The sequence below is a fragment of the Oxyura jamaicensis genome, chromosome 12 (genome assembly GCF_011077185.1).
Source record: "Oxyura jamaicensis isolate SHBP4307 breed ruddy duck chromosome 12, BPBGC_Ojam_1.0, whole genome shotgun sequence".
Taxonomy (NCBI): Eukaryota; Metazoa; Chordata; class Aves; order Anseriformes; family Anatidae; genus Oxyura; species Oxyura jamaicensis.
This window is the reverse complement of record NC_048904.1, coordinates 5,098,084-5,104,083: the sequence shown is the minus strand read 5'-3', so window position 1 is coordinate 5,104,083 and position 6,000 is coordinate 5,098,084. Positions and strand designations below refer to the sequence as shown.

The 6,000-nt window shown below is 41.8% G+C and overlaps 1 long non-coding RNA gene across 1 annotated transcript in view; it reads left to right on the top strand.

Moving 5' to 3' along the window:
• The first annotated feature begins 702 nt into the window (after positions 1 to 702).
• The window catches only part of LOC118173147, a 46,384-nt gene continuing 41,086 nt past the window's right edge, over positions 703 to 6,000 (top strand). Inside the window, exons 1-2 of the long non-coding RNA XR_004754040.1 lie at positions 703 to 810; positions 4,561 to 4,774. This is a non-coding gene — a long non-coding RNA (uncharacterized LOC118173147). The remainder of the gene's footprint in view (positions 811 to 4,560; positions 4,775 to 6,000) is intronic.

The window sequence follows — 6,000 nt, the reverse complement described above, 5'->3', positions numbered from 1 at the left end:
GGAGATCTGGACGCTACACTTAGTTCTGGTCCATTCATTTTTGAAAAACAAATAAAAATGTGGTTCAAACATGTGGCTTTTTTTCTGAAGTCAGTTTGCCTCACAGTCAGGCCATAATCCACCAGTCTTACCACTGACTACGTCTGCGTTCCTAAGAGTTCATCCTGGGAGAACACATTTCTTCAGCTCTCTGAAGCAGCTGACGTCCAGCTTCAGGAAAACAAACCCTTTTCCTCATCTCCAAACAACAGAGCAAACTGATAGCCCTAATCTGGACGGCTGGTTGCCCCCTGCCAGAGGTGATTTTTCCTCCTCCTGATTGTGGCATTGTAGTACTGTGTGTGATGACCATCTTACTGCTACCCCGTACTTTGCAGATCGCTTTGTTATAATTGCCAGAAGTAGGTGGGAAGACAGCAGCAGTGGATACAGTGCTGATTACAAACTGCTACAGGCTCTGGCATTGAATATATTTTGGAGCCCAAAGCAGCTGCAAGAGCCTGTCTTTCCTGAACCACCTAAGGCAGAGCTTGCCAACACAAGCACATCTAGGCGGGCTGGGAGGCAGACGCAAACGTTCTGATGTAACTGCAGTCTGAGTTGCTGCTGTTAGCATGGCATCAAGCCAAGCTCATTGACTTGCCAAGCGTCAGGCTTATTAGCTCCAGCCCCGTACTGTGCTAATGCAATTGCACCGCTTTTAGGTGTAAGTAACTTCTGGCATCCTGTGGCTCCGCACAGAAGTGGTGCGTTGGACTCCCTCCTCACAAAAGGCAGGGTAGGTACACCAGGGAAGGAGTTCCTGACTAGGTAAGGAGAAGCAGTCTGGGATAGATGGGCATTGACAGATGCCCATCGATAGACGCCCATTGATAGATGGGCAGTCTAATGCAGAATCTTTGCATGTTCTGGAGGCCTCAGCAGCTGCTGGGCAGATTTCAGCACCAACAACCATGGCAGAGCAGCCTAAGACATGAAAAGGCAAAGCTAATTTATTTGGTTACTGTTGGAGATGAACGTGCCAAGCTCGTGCAGATCTGCTCTTTACCTTGATCTCAAATCATTTTTTCTTTTCAGTACTTTGCCCATATTCACGGTTATGGTGAGTTATGGATATTTTGTTTTAACTATGAATTGAAGCATATTACACAGCCATTAACATCCAGAGCTTCATCCAGTAGTAAATTAAATTGTCCTCATCTTTGATTGAGTTTACTGTTTTTAGTCTATCAGTGTTTCACAGACAACCCAAATGTCACATTCAGGCATGATTTACATATTCATTAAATAATTTGTATTCAGAAGCATTGTTTAATGTTTTCTGGACAGTTTTTCATACTAATAAGTGTTTAACTCAAGAGACTATGCAGGTAGTCTGAAAAATGAAAGCTATCATAATTTTAGCAAAATGTTACTGGAGTCCAAAATAAATGAGCTCTGAGTTGTTGCATTTCTTTACTTTACCAAACAAGCAATGAAATATACTTTTACAAGAAAATAATTGGAAATGACCTTATTCCTCAGAGGCATGTTTTTTTTTTTTCTGCTTCTTGACTGTAGATCAAATAGATGTTGGGCAGTTATTTTCAAGTAATAGCATGGTTCGAATTTAAGTTTGATTTATATTAGTATTATTCTTGCATTAAAAGTGTGCACTTGTGCTCCTCTAGTGAATTAAATTTTGTTTTTCATTTTATATAGTTGTCAATCAATACACATGATTGGTAGCAAATAGACTCTATTTCTTGTCTTTGTATGTTAAAAAGTGAGTGAAGTGCTCAGCTGGTAATCCAAGAGCCTGAAGTCCCATCTCTCCTCATGGAGGCTGTGAGTTGTGAAGTACTAATGGATACTGCTCAGTATTATCCTGCTAACCAGCCAGTGCAGCCTGCTGGCTGCATCTTCCAGAGCCCCAGTGGGTTTGCAGGGCATTGCTGGCCAGAGCTGACTGCAGCTTCGGTTACTTGCTCTTGCAGTCTTACTCCTGTTAATCTCCCACTGTGCAACTGTCTCAGCTAAAACCCACAGCCTCAACTCTGAAAATTAAGTAGTTCACCCATGTGTCTAATCTGTCTAGTCATGCACTGAGCCACGCTCAGAATTGTGTTCCATAGCGATGTGTCTGCAAACAAAGTTTTTTGCATGGCCTCTCTATGGCTTTCTGCTACGTACTTATAAAACTCCACAGAAATGTGGAAACACTAGTGCAAAACTGCATGTGTCACATGTCACAGATGGGCTCATTAGCAAAGCCTAGAGCTAGAACAAACAGCTCTACAATTTAAGAACTAGTGTTCATAAAACATAAGAGGCTAACTGATTGTGTTCTCCTATTTTAAGTTACATGAAGATGTTTCTGCAGGGACCTGTTCTTATTTTTTCAGAAGCGTTCATGCACCTTCATTCATATACATTCATTTATACTGAGTCTGATGAGCTGCAGTGTTACAGCCTACATGAGCTGGTCTCAGCTGTTCAGTAAAATCTACTGAGTAATGTGTGAGCCCAGTACATGAAGATTATATACATATAAAATATATATTTTACTGGAGTAGAGATTCTGTAAATATTTTTGCAGAGTAGCAATAATTCTAGCTAGAATACTGGGCTGAGCATGATGAGATGATTTTCTAATATGTCCTTGGTGCATGATTTCTAGTTCCTAAGGAACTCTTCAAATTAGATAGGTGCAAACACGAGGCAAAATCAGCTATTTTGTACCGATTCTGTTTTGAATTCTGATCCATCCTGAGCTTCCAGGAACAAATTAACTCCAGACCCAAGCCCATAAGGTAATGGGTGTCTTTCCTTATGTTTCATAAGGGATTTGTGGTTTTACAACTATCATTTCACAAATAGTAGCTCTTAATTGCATCATTTTTTTTCTAAAAGTTGGGGAGGGAGTAGGCAGAATGGGGAAGCATCTCCTTTGCAAGACTAGGAAAGGAAGACTAGGAAAATATCTAGCAAGGTTCAGATGAGTGCTACAGTGCTGCTGGGGAATTGGTGCATTCCTTAGTGAAAAATGCACTAGCTACATTTTCTTTCCCTCTTTGCCAAGGTGTGGTCAAGGCCCTGGGCTTTCTTGCATTGCCTAATTTTTTCTGCACATTCACTTTAAAGAGAAAAGAAGAAAAACAGAACAGTTAAAAACATAAATTTACACTCTTTGTTGTGACCCTGTCTAAAGGCACCCTCACTGTGCATTGCTATTTTGTGGTTGGATCTCTTGACAGGAACTCCTCTCTCAGGAGATTTATCATGCAGAACCTGAAGGTCATGAGGTTTTATGGTTCCCTATACTTACACTTTGCACAATGTGTTTCAGGAGCTATTTCAGAAACAGAATAAGTATTGTCTAGAATGGAAGTTGAGAAAGGTCTATGTGGATCCTGGGGAGTAGGCAGCTTAATCCCAAACCTGCCTGATGGAGAGTATAGGAATTGTTTTATCTGTCTGATGGAGCATGAGTCTTTTTGTATTTATTTGGTTGTGACTAGCAAGTAATTCCTCCTATGGCTAATGCTTAAACGTAAAGGAACGGAATACTACAGAAAAGCTAAAGGCCCCTGTTCGCTGTTCACTACAGAGGTGTTTTCAGAGGTTCCCAGACTCAAGTCTTCCCTTGCAAGGTTTGTAGGGAAATTCCTTGTCCAAGGAGTAATCTCAAACTGAAGTGTTCATAGCCGAGTCACTGGTAAATTAGACTAGGCTGGAATTGCTAAAATGGCTTTACAGATTGCATGATGTTGCCGAGTAACACAGAAGACTGGGAAATGTCAACTGGGACATAAGATGGGTGCCCTCCTTAGAAAATCCAAAGACCTGTTCCCTACAACACAGAGCTCTGCAGTGGTGCTTGCTGCTGTGGAGCTCTGAGCAGTTGGGCACATCTCCTTCTGGGTACACAAATGGACTTGACAAATTCATAGAGAAAAGTTGCTGAGTGCTTGTGGAACAAATTGGTTTCAGGCACCCTTCAGTTCACTATCCACCAAACTGATTTTAGGTGTCTGTCCTAAATAGACACGGGATTAAAGGGATCTTTGGTCCAGTTCTGGGTAGCAAAGCACATAAGGATATTTAGCGTGGGTATTGGTATATATGTGGGTCTGCCATAGGTTAACATTGACATGGGAAAGGGATAGTCAGGACAAGAGGGCTCTTGATATATTCAAAAGGTCAGACTAGGCACTGGCACTGCATAGATTTTGCCAAAATGACACGTATTTATACATGTATGTATATGATTAAATTCAGCCACCTTCAGCAGCAAGAATTCAATTTGCATTTGCAATTACATCAATTTTGCATGTAAATTAGATACCTTCTTTGCACATACATTCATGGACCTATTTTTTTTCCTTGTGATTGGCAAAATGTAGGGACCTCCTTTCAGAAGCAGGTTGGTGTTAGAGGAGGAACAAGCCAAAAGTAAAATATCCTAAAAGCTTTTTATTTGGTTGCCTTCCAAGCCACAACAGCTGCAGAGGTTGATTAGCTTCATGTGGTGTCAGTTGCATTTTTATCCAGTTTTATTCTGTTTGTTTTCTCTTCCAGACATTTGTCCTTGCTGAGACTACAGCTGTGCATGCCCCATGCAGACCCACCACCGCAGAGGTTTCCTCAGGAGAAAAAGAAGTCAGCTACCCCGGAAGGGTGACCGCTGCCCTTCCCTGCCTCTTGCTGTCTGTCACCTTCACTGGGAGCTTGCTAAGCTTTGCTCTGCAGGAAGCACAATGAAACGCTGACATCTCCATTGCACACCCATAAGGTGAGTCCACTCTGGAAATTTATTTGGTGGCCCGTGGAATCAGATGGCGAGGCAGACGTTGTGACTGTAATACTGTAGCATTTGATACCCCTTTGTAGTAAAAGTGTTGAAGTGTCATTTGGCCCTAAGCTGCCTCCAAGATAGTTGTACCACATGACAAAAGCTGATACTGTCACCCTGAAGAAATGGATAGAGCAGTTCACTTTTTATTGTAAGTCCTCCATATGAGCCTAAAGATAAAGCTAGGCTCTCCCTTATGCACCTCATTTGTGCTCCCTGTTGCAACCTCCAGCATGGCTGGGTAGGGGTATGAAAGTGGTAGGGGATCTGTGTCAGAATGATGGTGTGTATACACAGTTGCCCAATTTGCTCATGTTTTGATGGAGCTTGTAAAGTTTGATGTCCAAACAGCACAGCAGTTGTATAGAAGCAAGCTTGTCAGTCAAGTCCTGTCTTTTTTTTTTTTTAATGTTATTTCATTTTACTAGGGTAACTCTTCTACTCTTTCACATTGCTGCGCATTCCAGTTCATTCTGCATTAAATGAAGTGACAGGCTGCTGCTTTAAAAAGTCGCATAATATTCTAACTTATTCTCCTTCCCCAGTCTGTCCTTCATAGTCACACCATGGATTTGTTCACCTCATCCTTTTTCTCTGTGACTATCAACTCCTGTAACTGCAGAACAGAGAGCAGGACCCTGTTCTCTACAGCAAGCACATATCTGAAAACATGGCTATTTAATGAGCCCTCCCTCACCGAACAAAAAATTTTATTTCAGATTTTGTTTCAGTGCAGAAATCTCCACATTTTACAGTACTTTTGTCAACTGAGCTCCTCAGCACAACCCCCGCTGCACTTATACTTACATTCACCCACTGCTCTATTAACATCTCATTAGGCTGCACCCCAACAGGGGCTTTCTCCTTACTGCTCTAAGTGCAAACGTTTGGAGAACAATAACTAATATTTGCATAGTGCCACTCATGCAGACATCTTAGATGAGAATTGTTCAGAGCAAGCAGTAGCAACTACCTCATCCAGCTGAGGTGGCAGGAGAAAATTTGATGGGCATGATTCAGGACTCAGGGGTGGCCTAAGGCTGTCTCAGAGCCTGATGCCAATAATTACTCTACTGGAAATAATGCCACTATATATTTTTAAGGGCCTTACTACACCAATATTAATTCATTTCCTTCCCCATTTCAACTTCACTTGCCCTTAGCTA